The 15841-nt window shown below is 43.0% G+C and overlaps 3 non-coding genes across 3 annotated transcripts; 2 read left to right on the top strand and 1 right to left on the bottom strand.

Moving 5' to 3' along the window:
• Positions 1-5758: 5758 nt before the first annotated feature.
• Positions 5759-5831, top strand: trnak-cuu (transfer RNA lysine (anticodon CUU)). Its single transcript has one exon. It is a non-coding gene; the product is annotated as a tRNA-Lys (tRNA).
• A 524-nt stretch (positions 5832-6355) lies between these two features.
• Positions 6356-6466, top strand: trnal-caa (transfer RNA leucine (anticodon CAA)). The gene is made up of 2 exons: positions 6356-6393; positions 6421-6466. It is a non-coding gene; the product is annotated as a tRNA-Leu (tRNA).
• Positions 6467-12940: 6474 nt separating this feature from the next.
• On the bottom strand, positions 12941-13012 carry trnaw-cca (transfer RNA tryptophan (anticodon CCA)). Its single transcript has one exon. It is a non-coding gene; the product is annotated as a tRNA-Trp (tRNA).
• Positions 13013-15841: the final 2829 nt, after the last annotated feature.

Genomic DNA, 15841 nt, shown 5'->3' with positions numbered 1-15841 from the left:
TCACTTACATCACTTATTACCAAACCACTATTTATACCAGTGTCCAAGGAATGTGTAAAAATGTTGTCAGTTAATGTTGCACTATCTGTGGCTGCTCTGCTCGGCTTTGTGATCAGTGGATACAAGCCTCTACCGTATAACGCAGCCAAGAAATCACAAGTTTGTTTAGGAGTATGTACCTTTAAGAGGTCCATGTTGAAATCACCACAGATCACACGTGTTTTATTATCTGCTATAATTGTCTGTTCCAACGCTTCAGTCTTGTGCCTCTTGTTTAAAACTTAATAACAATTGCAGGCTTGGATTTGTTATCCTTTCATGCAAAAGTGCAGCAAGCTGATATCTGTTGATTTTCAAGATGAATGTTCTTACTTGCCTTGAAGTGAACCACTTGTTCATTTACATCCTCCACTCAACCTGACAGCCATTAAATACTGTGTCTTCTGAGCTGGTTTGGTGGTTCAACAACAAAACAAATGTAATGAAGTTTTAAACCTGCAGCGAAAGAGATGGATTAAATGGAGATCTGACACATTACGAACTACAGGACAGTTAGGATTATCTGTTGTTTGCATGGAGATAAAACAGATTTTAAAGGTGTTGCAGCTAACATTCAGAAACACTTGGTGTAACTCCAGAGCACCAGAGCCTCTGACCAAAAGAGAAACTAATATAAACTTATTTACCTGAAGAACTTCAGCAGCTCATAAGGCCCTTTATCTGGAGAGTGGGTGGCTCTGGTCTTATCTGGCTCTTTGCTGGAGGCCTTTTAGGCCAGAGGATGTGAGCTCTTAGGATTACCATGACCTGGATGAGTGAGAATCTTCATCAACATGCTGTGTGTGCTGATGCTAACTGTAAAGATGTGAAGCTCAGACAGGAGAGCTGCTTGTTGTATGAGGACACAGTGTGTGTCTTATATGGAGGTGGAAGCCTGGCTCAAATACAGAAATCATTTCTTTGTATGTTACTGATTTAAATGTGTCCTCTCAGTGGCTGTGAAGTACTGTCAGTAATACTGAGCGGGACTCTGCATTGATGGAGACGTGTCTCCCTCTGGTGGTGAATAGAGGAACTGCATGATGTCAGTTTGATGAAGCGTTCAACTAAAGGAGGAAGTGAAAGTCTTCCAGTGGTTCCTGCAGAATCCTGACTCACTGGATGGTTTCCTGCCATGAAAAAGCTCCGTCTGCAGAAGACGAGCAGAACGGAGCCAGCGGGCCTGATGCTGCAGATGTGCTGAACACCACAGATGCAATGGTTGGGACAAAGATGGTTGGAGAGAAGACACAGAGGAGTGAAGGCCAGCTGTAGAAAGAAAAGCACCTCCAGATCTGCTGTCTGATGCTGATATCAGTGAAAATGGGCTTCTTCTTCTCCTGTCTGATGATGTGCTCAGTAATTTCAGTGATGCATCCCTCAGGTTCAGGCTTGGTTGGTCTGGTGAACACCTTTACTTTTCACTGACTGATTCCATCTGAGTTATGAAGGCAAAACAGGAAACTATGAAAAGATGAGAAAAACATCTGGATTGGACTGATGTGTGTGTGTCCCGTTACTTTAGAAAGCCTGAACTTATAAAGGTTCCTATGGTGACCATGTGTTCTGATAGTGTTGTATGAGTTTTATGAACTCTGAGGTGTCAGACAGAAGCTGTGAACATTACAAGTGTAGCTGCTGCCTCCAGAACCACTTCCGCTGCACCGGCTTCAGGAGCCAGTAGGAACTTTGTCCGTCTCTGACGTCATAAGTAATAACCAATGGGAGAGCAGCTGAGAGTTTGGAACAAGCCCCGCCCCCTCTCTGGCTGCTTCTGCCGGGGTGAAGCACAGAGATAAATCCTCGTTCCCTCTGTTAAAGACACCTTTATGCCCACTGAATACAGTCTGAGGAGAACTCTGAAATGTTTCAGCTAACAGGAGAGTTGTCCACAAGAACAAACACAAGAGGCTTCATGTTTCAAGTGTATACAGTAGAAAGCGGCCCGGTAGCAGCCCGGGAGCTGAGCGGAAGTACTTCGACTTGCTTTCTGGCACACCTACCGCAAAAACAAATAGACCCCTCTCACGCTCCCAGGTACATTTGATTACTCTTACCTTCTCGGCTGACAGAGCTCGCACCTTCTGACTCCTCGCCGGTTCGTCAACAAACGTGAAAGGTGAAAGTGAAAGGGTGTTGTATTTACGACAGTGTAACCGTACATTACCTCCAAGCCTGTAGGGGGAGCTCCATAGTGGGCTTTTTGAGGAGTTACATTGTATTGCTTTACCGCGGACACTAAAAGATGGAGGCAGCGGTAGAACAACAGCAACAGGGTTCGGTAAAGTTTGACACATATTGACAGATTCGCACTTGCTGAATAAATACCTCCAAAATAAAGCGTCGTTCCAGATCAAATCACACCTCTCTCCATCAGATAAACATTTGAATCCAAATAAGCTGTCCTTGGAGCAGGAAAATAACATTAGTCTCCATGTGCAGTCGGCTGCAACACCTGCTCCAGAAATATTCAATAACTCCGCTCTAATGAGTCTTAATGCCACTAAAATCACTGCAGACATCAACGGCCTCCTGTTGGTTCTACAAACACAGCTTGTGCTTAATTTGGTGCGTGTGTGAGTGTGAGTATGTTGTTCTGAACAATTTACCAACATCTGTATTACAGACTGTGGTGTCACCTCAGGAGACTCTGATATCCTGCTGCTTATACTACAACAGGTGTGTGCAGCAGGAACAGGGAAAGGATGGATGAGATCTTTATGATATGATGGAGGTTGGAGCTTCAACAAGAAGATGAGAAAAGTCTTTATATTTCCACATTTATTTTCTTCACGGAGTTTCTGCATCATGAAACTGACATCATGCAGTTCATCTTTACACCACAAGAGGGCAAAAAAGTCTCCTTCCGTCCCAGTTCCAGCAGATATTAGTTACATTAGAGCTGAACTGAACATGGATCAGTAACATTTATTCAGTCCTGATCATCAGTGTTTGTCCAGTTATGGTAACAAAGACAAACTGGACACATGTGGCACCATTAAAGATGATTTACAGCCCTTAAATGACCTCTCCGTCTCCTCTGTAACTGATGAGTTCAACATGTTGAAGAGCTGTTTGAACCAACTCTGAACTCATTCATTCATTCATATCGTCTCACACTTTGATGGAAACGTGTCCCACAAAGAAAAGTGATCATTCATTTCTTTAGATCTAAAATAATCAGTGTTGATAATCTGAGGCTCTTTTGTACAAATCTAACATGTTTTTAATCCTATAAATGATGTGATCATGTGACCGGCACTAAATCAGCTGTCTTCAGATCAGAGGTTATCGTTTTATTTGAATAAAATACTTTATAAAGAATCATTTCAGATGTAGAATATCTAAGTTACACAAAGAGCAGAGGGACCTCGATAAAATGACAAACTGACTTTTCAACAACATTTCTTCTTCTTTTGTGGATTCTCAGAATGTGTCCAAAGTTTTGGTGGACTTTCTTTAAAAAGTGATACATCAGCTATATTCCATCAGCGATATTCCTGAGGAGCCCTCTCCACATCTGCTGAATACAGAAAGTTTGGACGTGTTTGTGGCTGCTGCTGCTGTCCCAGCCATGATGTGTCCAAACTGGGTGTTGTGTTCAGAAAGAAGCATGCACATGCACATGCACATGCACATGCACATGCTAAAACAAGGGCACGGATAGAAATGACCTTTGGCCAAATTAAATACAGGTTCATTACTTAAAGCTCTCAGGCACCATGGCTGACTTCTGACAGAGCCATCTTAAATTAATAGTATACTTCATATTTTATACATTTTGTCTTGTGGACAACTTTTCAGGCTCAAGCCTTTTCTTCGTTGAGTCCCTGCAGGTTCTAGTGCCTGAAAGGACTCAGTTTCTCCTGACACAGTGAGGGACCTGTACAGCGACACATATTTCCTTTGATCCTTATTGTTGTGACCTTTGAGTTAGAACTTCTTTTCATAATTTAGCATTGACACAGTAGCAGTTTAAGTCAGAGCAAGTGTAAGAAGGCTAAATGGACAGAGATGATTTATAACTTTCCACATGTTAGGTCATGGCACCCCACTGTGAATATAAATGTAAAAAACACATTTCTAACACTTTGCATGAATCGTACAATAATGACAAGTTTGAGTTCAAGTTGTGTTGAATTGTTTAATTATTATTACATGTTTCTCAAGCTGTGGAGAGAAAACAGAATTAAATACAGTTCACAACACGAAATTCTCCTTTATCTGAATTTATACTAACATCCCTCTCCAGTTTCATAATCTCTAGCTTGATCTTTTTTATTTTCAGTTTCTTGTATTCCATATCTAGTTTGCTGCTCTCTTTATTGGACAAACACATTTCTTCAAAGGCTACTTACCACTCTGAAATATGTTCCTGTACTTTACCTTCACCTGCTGCCAGGTACGCTTTTGGCTGTTAAGATTGCTCCTGTTGAGATGTAAAAGTGAAAAAATAATATCTGGGTCACACACACAGGATAATATAGTCACAAAGTATGATGATGCGTGTCGATTATTGGGTTATTAATAAAGTGAGCAGGGCCAGTATATTTGTGCTGTACATCTCATACAGAGACAATTCAGCATGCTTTATGTAAACAAATTATGACACAAAGAGGAGAGTCTAAATACATGAGGACAGTAAAATAAATGTATAACAATTGACAATGGTATGAAACTTTCATAACTTATTTAGTCTGTCTAAAGTTGTTTGCCATGCCGTTTTCTTCGCTTTATTGATCACAGCTGTATTACCATTTCTGGTGATGACACTTTTAAAATCCTCATGCAGCTCCATAAGCATTATTTGTTCAGCTGCCGAAAAAATAAAAGCTCTTGTCTTGCTCTCCTTTTCTGCCATCTCTGTTTTTCCACAATCCACTCGTCAGGGCTTCTTACGTTCCTCGTACACTCGCACTTAGCCAGGCTATGTAAGCCTCGCTTGGATTAGCCTCACTGAGATCCAGCTGAGCTGGCTTCATGGAACGACTTGAGGCTTAATTGGAAGATGGTGTTAGTTCAAGCGACGCTTTCCGGCTACAGCCTGGCTTTCTTTAGCTACTTTCTAGGAATACCCCCCTTGAGTGCCTATGAAAGGTGCCTATAAATAAAATGTATTATTATTATTATTAATTCTGATGTGCGATGAGGCAGTTCTCCTGCAACATTAAGCTCTTTTCCACCAGTACTTACAACCACCTCAATGTGGGTGGGGTCGTTATAGCAAGGAGGTCCAAAAGTCCTGTGATGTCAGTCTTATGTGACACAAACATGACACAACAATTTAGGACATCGAGGCAAAGGTTTACCTGCTGCTTGGTCTATGTCTTTGCGTCTAGCAATCCACCTCGTTGACGATCACAGAATACATAAAATCCAACTGTTGCTGTTGCCGGTTCTTGTTAAGGAGTGGCTTTCATGACTCATACAGTGACATCACTCCCTGGCCAATCAGTGGCCTGCAGTCTGTAGATGTCACATTTTCGGCTCAACTCAACTTGACCCCGACCGAGTAGGTGCTAAAAATGTACCACCTGGTGCCAGGTGGTATTACCTCATGGAAAACCCTAACAGCTGAGTGGGATCCAGTCGAGTGGAGTAGGTAGAGGTTGAAAAGGGAGGAATGTGTTCTGATGTCATTCTAAATCTCTGAAAGTTGACTTAGGCTTGTTTTATCTCGTCTTTTTTATTGGAAGGCATGTTTTATAACATGTGAATAGCCCGGCTAGCTCAGTCGGTAGAGCATGAGACTCTTAATCTCAGGGTCGTGGGTTCGAGCCCCACGTTGGGCGTAGCAGTTTTAATAATCAACAGATGATTGATCCAGCACTTAAAGTCAAAGTTCAGCTCTGTTACCACCATCACAGCGTCCTCAGTGGTGCCTCTTTGAATGATCACAAACCTCCTGAAATGCACAATATGAATCAAAAACATTCAAACTTGCGCAAGAGCATTATGTTTACCTTTCTTTGGGCTCATGTCATTTCTGTATTCCCTTTTTGCTCAAGTATGATCATTCACTTTAAAACAAAATAAGAAAAATCTGAATAACGACCCATGGCCTCTGGCCCTCTCTTGCCTTCATTACTCATCCAGTGACATTACTCCCTGGCCAATCAGTGGCCTGCAGTCTGTAGACGTCACATTTTCGGCTCAACTCGAATCCCTGCCGTGTAGGTGCTAAAAATGTACCTGCTCCCAGCTGTTACTCCCTCATGGAAAACCCTAAAACCTGAGTCGAATATAGTCAAGTGGAGTAGCGTTTTGAATTTTGGTTCACGTTTGTCGTATTTTACACAGTCAGGGAAGTAACCGTGTCAGGATGGCCGAGCGGTCTAAGGCGCCAGACTCAAGGCTTCATTCCTTCCTTAGCACAGGGACTTCTGGTCTCCCAAAGGAGACGTGGGTTCAAATCCCACTCCTGACATTAATTTCATGCTTAAATCTTACTTGCATATTAGAAGACCATGAAGAAAGCCATGTCAGGCCATGGTGAAAAAGGGCATTTATCTCTGAAGACGGGCCTTCAGTTCCTCCCATTAACATACACAATTCTGATGTGCGATGAGGCAGTTCTCCTGCAACATTAAGCTCTTTTTCACCAGTACTTACTCACAACCACCTCAATGTGGGTGGGGTCGTTATAGCAAGGAGGTCCAAAAGTCCTGTGATGTCAGTCTTATGTGACACAAACATGACACAACAATGTAGGACATCGAGGCAAAGGTTTACCTGCTGCTTGGTCTATGTCTTTGTGTCTAGCAATCCACCTCGTTGACGATCACAGAATACATAAAATCCAACTGTTGCTGTTGCCGGTTCTTGTTAAGGAGTGGCTTTCATGACTCATCCAGTGACATCACTCCCTGGCCAATCAGTGGCCTGCAGTCTGTAGATGTCACATTTTCGGCTTGACTCAACTCGACCCCGACCGAGTAGGTGCTAAAAATGTACCACCTGGTGCCAGGTGGTATTACCTCATGGAAAACCCTAACAGCTGAGTGGGATCCAGTCGATTGACTGAAAAGGGAGGAATGTGTTCTGATGTCATTCTAAATCTCAGAAAGTTGACTTAGGCTTGTTTTATCTCTTCTTTTTTATCGGAAGGCATGTTTTATAACATGTGAATAGCCCAGCTAGCTCAGTCGGTAGAGCATGAGACTCTTAATCTTAATCTTAAAAGCCACAGGTTCCTCTCTCAGTGACAGTCAGCCAGACTCCACCTGATCTGTACAAAGAAGAGAAGCAAACAGTCGAAATGAGCTACTTTTTTAGTACTTTACGTTCAACAGACACTGAGGGTGGGGGTATTTCTACATGCATTCACTTCTTTTACATTACATTTAGCAGACGCTTTTACAAATTAGGATAATTAGGATATGATGACAGACAGTCATCATTGAAAAAAATAAACGTGCACAATCGGCCTCCTATAATGCAATCAATGCAGTTTCCAAGTATAGAATCGAGTGTAGGAGCGAGTGAAATTAAAGAATTCCCGATTTCCATGTCTTTTTTTAAAATTTAAAGAAAAAAAAATGTAATTTTAAAACATTTTTTTATTTTTTTTTATTTTCCCGGTTTGGAATGTCTCGCGGACCGGTACTGATTTAAGAGATCAGTATTTAACAACTTTGTTGCACAAAGGCTGGGTGGCCTCTCGCGGCCCAGTTTCCCTTTTTAAATAAACATTCCAGTCATTCGTATTGAATGTTTACAACGTGGTTGAACATCAAACATTTAGATGCAAACCTTGAAGACGTAGAACGTTTCAAACTGGATGTTTCAGCTGTTCTCTCGAAGCAAGTTCATCAACAGTTTCAAGTTCTCTGCCCGACTGATGTACTTAGAAGGTTTTGGATCAACATCAAATGAATCCCTGGAGTCAAAAGAACCACCACTTTTATTATGGGTTGTCCAAAAGATAATGGTGAGAATATAGAGGGGGATGGTCACTATAACGCTGTTTTCACGTAGTTGTTAGCTGCTCACTGGTGTGAACTATGAACCCGAACGAGTGTGTACAAGTATAGCAGATTTTCAGCTTCCCACATGAGAAGCCTGGACAGAAATGTTTGTTTTGATTTAAAAACCTCTTTACTCCATGACCCTTTCTCTTAGTGCAGAATTAGAACCCCAGAATGTTCTAATTTATTCGCTGAGCCCCCTGTGACATCACACAGAACCCCCCTTAATGTACAGAATACGGAACCCGTGGAAGTCGGATCCTTACCAGACCGGTGCAGAGTAACACCTGTTTCAGTAGTTTGTGAAAGCCTTTAACTAACTTCCACACTGCTGATATACAGCTTGCAGACATCCATTGCATCTCTCAGTTTTGAATGAAGATGATGCCCTTCAGTGATGATGACAATGATGTGAGTACAACCAACTGCTCGATGCTGTAAATTGTCTCTTTGGGTCTTAAAATTCTTTTGGGTCTATCATAAAGGAACATAAACTCGAGAGTGATATTACAGTTCTTAAATGGTGCGCCTATGACTCAGAGTTTGCACCTAATAAGTTGGACTCTAGCTTCAAAGATTGGATAGCTAAGGGTATAACAGCCTTATGCAGGCTAATGAAAGATGGAAAAATGCTCAGTTTTGAAACGCTTAAAAGGACACATTTAGTAGAAAAACAAGACTTCTATGGATATCTGCAGCTGCGGCACTACGTTGATACGAAGATGAAAAATGTAACAAAGACTGGCACATGTTTGATTGAACTGTTTACAAAAGCCTATAATTCAGAAACTATTGATAGAACTGTTTCATGTTTATATAAGAGTCTGTCGAATTTGAAATCACATTCAACTTCATATATTAAAACAAAATGGGAGAAGGAAGAAGGAATAATTATATCTGAAGAAGAATGGACAACAATATGGAGGTATCAATGGATGTGTACCAGCTCACAGAAGTGGAGGGAGTTTGGCTGGAAAAGCCTGATTAGGTGCTTTATTACACCCTCCCAGAAATCTCACTATGACAATAACTCCTCAGTCTGCTGGAGGAACTGTGGAAATCAAAATGCAAACCATTATCACATTTTCTGGGACTGCCCGGTCATGAAGGACTATTGGAAAAAGATACACAACGCCCTACAGGACATCTTCAAATGTGAAATACCCCTCGACATTAAGACTATGTTTTTCAGACACATATCTGAGGGATGGCTGAAAAGAGATAAGCACCTCATAAATATCCTGCTAACGGCTTGCAAAAAGAATATCACCAGGAAATGGCTATCACAAGAGAGCCCAACTGTCAACATCTGGATGGACATCACAATGGACAGATATAAAATGGAGAGAATAACAGCATTTGTTCATTTTAAACTGGAGAAATTCACCTCATACTGGTGTAGCGTTATTGGGTATTTATATATGTATTAAATATAAGGATTTATGAGATGTTCTTACAGTCTCAAATAAATCTTACCTCGAATTTAGGGCACCACCTACCTTGGTTTTAACTTAATTTAAGTTACAGTCAGGGAGGAGAACTGTTGAAAATCTTACGATCCTGGTATGTTAAATTAATATTCAATTAATAATCAGTCTCATATCTCGCTACTTTCGTGAAAGTTCTCGTTTGGTTGGACAGACATTACGTAAAGAAAGCATACGACACAATCTGTGATTATACCATATATAGATAGATATAATAACTATTTATTAAAATGATATGGCCGGGTACATGAACCTTTAAACAAACAGTAGATGCATGGAAAATGGGTGATTATATAAAACACTTAGTGAATGGAAAATAAAATATGGGAAATGGAGAGATACTGGATTCATTCAAATAGTTTGGGTTGGCTGACTATTTGACGCTAAACACTGACATTTTGGATTAATTTATCATTCTGTGAAAGCCTCGAGACATCCATCAAACCCACTTTAAGGTGAAAACGGGTCGGTCTTACTGTGCTGAAGTTCTGTTTAGTCAGCTCGGAACACGGCAGCGGCCACGCGGGTCCGAGGATTTCTCTTCCGCTCTCTGGGCCTTCCTGGTTGTGGTGGCTGACTTTAGTGGACTTCTCAGTTGCTCCTTTTCCCCGGGAAACGGGAACGATAATGCCGAGGGCTGTGATGTTAGATGATCAAATCCTCCGAGTGTCAAGAGTTGGTCCGTTGCTGCTTTCTCTGATGAAGCGAACTTAAGTTCACAGAAGATTAATAAAAGGTTGCGTGGAGTTGGCTTCTTGGTAAGAAAAGGTGATGATGGCGTGAAACAGCGGAGGTTAGGACGTGCGACGTAAAAGGACATGGATGGCGATGGACGAACAAAAACACGTAAAACGTGCATCTTCAGAGTATTTCAATCTGTTTCTTTGTTAGGGTCTTTCTTTCTTTTCTCGTCTTTTCTTGGGTCCTCCTGCCATCTTCTTCCTCCCTCCTTTCGTCTTTCCGCTCTCTCCTGAGACTCGGGAACCTCCCAAACTCTGGTGAGCTCTTCTTTTCTTCTTAAGTCATCTCCAAATCTCTCTGAGCAACTGTGTGCTCTGATAAATTCTCCATTGTTCTTCTCTGACCTGTTCTCTCTCTGAAAACTCTGTGCTGAAACTGAGGCTGCTTCTGGAACAAGAGAGTGTGTTTTTCGCGGGCTCCGGGTTTTGATTCTCGGAGGCGGGGCATGACGTAAGCTTACACTACCCTTTCAGCCAATGAGATGCCTGAACTGTGGTGACGTCTGCCTGGGTGTCTGTGTAAGGTGATCTGTGCTATAGGGGGATTTCTGGATGAGACAAAGAAACTCTTATTTCTCCATTACTCCGTCTCATAGAACATTTGTTTCGGTGATTCTGAAAACACCACAACTTGTTAAGATATGCAGATTAAAGATATAACATAGACTTGTGATATAAAGACACAACATAACACAACATGATAAAGACAATTATGACTTCAAAATTCAGATGGATATCTATAAAATCGTGACATATGAATAGGGCAACCACACAATGTTAATTTTCTGTTAACAATGGGGATACCAAACAAATAACAAATAGATACCGAAGGGACATCGTTAAAAGTTAAATTGTTGCATATATCTCGTCCCTTTGACTGAGTCCTCGGGAATTTAAATGTTCAACTAATCAACACTGCAGACCACTAGGGGGCAATGTGGTTCCATCAGGCAGGTTGGGCATTTTCCAACAAGTTTGTTTCTTCGTCAATATTTAAGCCAGAATCGTACAAATTGTCTCTATATGCGTCTTGTGATCAAGCTGGAAACCTGAAAGAAATTGTATACGGTTATCAAACACATTTAATATAGTTTAAGATTCGATTAAAGGTGAGTCTTAAGGCCCGGTCACACATCCCTCCACGGGCATATCGCGGCCGAATCACGGCCAAAAATTTCTGCCCGTGAAGCAGACGCTGTGGAAAATGTGCAAAATTGGCTTACCCGCGGTTTACCTGTGGTATGCCCGCGGAACAGACGCCGGCGACTGTTCCGCGTCCTTATCGCGGGTGAAGCGCGGCGGTACCGCGGCCTACCACGGGTATAATAAAGCAGCCGAACCGGGCTGTAGAAATCATAACCGCTCAAGACACAGTCCCGTGAAGATGGCACCGAAGAAGAAGCATTCTCATGAAATTATGGAAGGCCCTTGGATCTTCATTACGGAGCTCCACCATGAGACGATCGTACAGCCCCAGCTCAGGTCTCCTGCCAATCCAGTCGCGCACCCAGATGTTCCGGACCACCATCCTCCTCCTCCTTCGTCTTCTTCGGTCAATGAGGAGCTGATGGATCTGTAACACTTGGTTCTGATGCTGCTGGAGCAGCAAGACGAGGTCATTACTGTGACGGGGATCCATGTTCACCCCTTGACGTCTGGAGCACAACTGACGAATGCTCGGCAAATCGCGGAGAAAGGCGTTTGTCCGTGCTTACACGCGGTACACACGCTAATGCACGTGATAACAACGCGGTACAGACGCGGAACAAACGTGTTATGACCGTGCTCCACCCGCGATTACCTGCTGATCCTACCGCGTGTAACCACGTCTTAACCGCGGCCGTAGCACGTCCCAGCACGTTCGTTCCGCGTCTGTACCGCGTCTTTACCGCGTGTGTACAACGTGTACCGCCCGCGATTACCCGCGGTCTAAAGTTTTGGGCAGTTTTCGCGCGGCCAACCGCGTGTGAATTTCTTACCGCGTGTAACGACGGGTGAAGTACGGCTGTATCGCGTCTCAATCGCGACCTCAAAGCATCCAACAGCGTCTGCTTCACGGGCAGACAGTTTTGGCCGTGATTCGGCCGCGATATGCCCGTGGAGGACATGTGTGACCGGGCCTTTAGTGAAGTATTCTCAGTTCGTGTGTAGCCATCTGGTCGGTTCTCTGGTGGAAAAGGGTGTTAAAGTGTCAACTTCGATTTATGGTCCAGATAAGATAGTAAGTCTCCCACTTCTCCAACAGAAAGATTCTTTGTTCATTCGAGTTTTCCAATTTTATGGCAAGTGTCTGTTGCTTATTTTTCACTCCCAAAAGCTCTTAAGGTTGTTGTAAATTAGGCAGTTTTCTGTTCTCTGGATCTGGTTTTTATCCACATACGTAAACATTCCCCCGATAGGAATGTTGGTGTGTCAGAGGCTTCAAGTTTCTTAATCCACATGGCACTGTGACTGCTACATATGTATGTATGTATTGGTAATTGGATGGATGGATGTATCGGTGGATTTATGTATGTATTTTGTAATTTATGAAGAAAGCTCAATAGGTACTATTGAACTTCTACCTGAATCTGTGACACAATACTGCGTCCATGATGTTTTTATATCCTAAATTATTCCCTGACACCTGTGGACAGACAGCAGCTGGATAATATTGTACAGGTTAAAGCATGTAAACAGTGATGCAGCAACTATAAAGGATGAGCAATGACCCTGATGTGATTTGAACACACAACCTTCTGATCTGGAGTCAGATGCGCTACCATTGCGCCACAGAGTCACATGAAGTGCTCTGATCGATCTCTGATGCTTCAGATAATTACGAAGTAAGTGAAGGATGATGTGACCACAGCTTACCCTTAAGCACTTACCTGGCAGTCTCGCATCAGATGGGCCAGATGTTGTTCTCTACAGCGTTGGTGTTATAGTGGTTAGCATAGCTGCCTTCCAAGCAGTTGACCCTGGTTCGATTCCCGGCCAACGCAGCCAATTATATTCAAAGATGAGGTCTTGGGCTGATAATATATTAGTGATAACTTAGAAATATTTACTTGAGAAAACTCAACAGCTGTTGCTGAACTTGTAATCTGTGACCTCACACTGCATCTATCTGTCGTACTCAGTTGTTTTTATATCCTAAATTATTCCCTGACACCTGTGGACACACAAAAGATGGATAATATTGTACAGGTTAAAGCATGTATGTATCTGTTGCGGCATCCAACACAAACCTTTTAGCCGCTCAGAGTTTGAGGTTGGGTCCTTAGGTTCCTTTATTTGTGACGCGCTACTGGTTTATTCCAAGATGCTTTTATTGCTTTTATTTAACAAACCGCACAGAGTTTCCTCCTCATGCTCATGACCAAAATCCTCTGCACATTTCCTGAGGGCAAAGTTGGCGCAGCTAGGAGAGGATGTAGCTCCGAAAAGGTGTACCTTCATCCTAAATTCACATGGTGCTTGGTTCAAGTCTCCTTGTGGCCAGCAGAGGAATCGCAGCAGATCAGCATCATCTGGGGGCACTTGCACTTGGTGAAACATAGCTTCTATATCAGCCATGATGACCACAGGTTCCCTCCTGAACCTGGTCACAACTCCAATTAGTGAGCTGGTTAGATCGGGTCCTTGCAACAGCTCTTCATTCAGAGATTGTCGTTTGTAACTGGCCCCACAATCAAACACAACTCTGAGTTTTTTCTTTGTTGGGTGGTAAACACCATGGTGTGGTATATACCAGACCCTGCCATCATTTCTTTCCAGCTCTGAATCAGGAACTCTTTCAGCATAGCCTTTGCCAAGTAGATCCTCAATAAAGGTGTTATATTCCCTGTAAAATGCTGGATCCCTCTGGAGCCTCCTCTTCAGATGGTTTTGACGCTGTTCCACCACTTTTCTGTTATTTGGCATGCTGAGGTTTGAATTTTTCAAAGGCAAGGCGACCTGGTAATGACCATTGAGGTGTTTGGCTGACTTTGTGACCATGTCCATGAACCTCAGGTCTTCCCTGGACGGACCCACTTGTTCCTCCACAGCTGATTCTGGAAAGTCCATCTTAAATTGCTGTTGCCACAGTTCATCCAAATTCACAATGGACACACGGTTCACAGTTACTGACTGCTCACAGTAATTGGCCCCTCCACCGTTTCCTGTCAGTGGTCCATTTACCGTCCAGCCCAGCACTGTCCTTATAGCGTAGGGTCCATTATGCTCACTGCGGATGACTTCCAGCGGTTCCATGGCTCGTGGGACATTCGTTCCAATCAGCAACTCAATTCCAGCCTCAATCTGTGGTAAGCAGATGTGTTTTAAATATGGCCACCTTGTCAGATCCTTATTTGTGGGTATGTTTGCTTTGTGTACTGGCATTGATAATTGAGTGTACGCTTTTGGCAACTCAATGAAGCTGTCCTCTTCAAGTGCTGCCACCTCCAGCTCTGGTACGATGTAGCTACTGACCACCTTTTCCTGTCCCATGGTCCTGAGAAGAATGTTGGCTCTCTTCCCAGACAAATTGAGCTTCTGCTTCAGACTCTCAGTACAGAACACTGCAGTACTTCCCTGGTCCAAAAAGGCGTATGTGAGAATGATTTTATTGCCCTTCTTTGCCTTCACCTGGATTGGCACAATAGGAAGCTTGCAATCCATCTCACCAGCCCCTGTAAGCCCACTGGAAACCAAGGTGTCATCCACTGTAATCTTGGTGCTTCTCTCAGACGGTTCTGCAGTGACACTTTCCTTATGGAGCACAGTTGGATGTCTTTGGCCACACTTCGAGCGGGAAATCTTCCTTTGGCAATTTCTGCTGATGTGTCCTATACACAGGCAGCGAAAACAAGCCCCATTTTCCTTTAGGAAGTCAATTTTCTCTTTGTGTGCCATTTTTTCCAAACGCGCACACACATCCAATGTGTGTCCTCCAGTGCAGCAGGGACAGATCTTCTTAGCTGGTGGTTGTATGTCTGTAGCTTTATTCACACGTTGAGCTGTTCTCTCCACACGATTCACTGTGGTAGCGAAGCTGGTTCCTCTGATGCTGGAGCGAGGGTGAGGTTTGGGTTTCATTTGTTTAGTTGTTATAACAGTGTCCTGAATGTTTCCAAACACAGGGTCAGTCAGAATTTTCACCTGTTTTCCAACAAAGTTGGCAATATCCATAAACCTTGCTCTTCTGTTGTGACTTTCCTGCAGGTCACATGCGTGGCACCTCCAGCGGTCTCTGAGTTTGTACGGCAGTTTTCTGATGATTTCCAACATGTTTGTGGGTGTGTCCAGATCATTTAAATAATGCACATCCTCCATAGCATTACAGCATCCACGCAGAAAGAGGCCGTACTCCTGGAGGGCCTTCACATCTTCCATTTTAATAGTGGGCCATGACAAGGCTCTCTCCATGTACACTGCTGCCACCTTTTGCTCATTGCCATAGTGCTCTTTCAGGAGAGCCTTTGCCTTCACATAACCTCTGCCCGACTCAATGTGCTGACAGCTCCTCACTAGCCCTTTTGCATGCCCTTTGGTGTGCTGTTCAAGGAAGTAGAGTCTGTCACAGTTGTTATTGGTGTTTCGCTCAACTCCATTTTCAAAAGCTTTAATAAACGAATGATACTTG

The sequence above is a fragment of the Odontesthes bonariensis genome, chromosome 11 (assembly GCF_027942865.1).
Source record: "Odontesthes bonariensis isolate fOdoBon6 chromosome 11, fOdoBon6.hap1, whole genome shotgun sequence".
Classification (NCBI taxonomy): domain Eukaryota; kingdom Metazoa; phylum Chordata; class Actinopteri; order Atheriniformes; family Atherinopsidae; genus Odontesthes; species Odontesthes bonariensis.
Note: the sequence above shows the minus strand (reverse complement) of the source record. Positions and strands in the feature narration are given on the sequence as shown.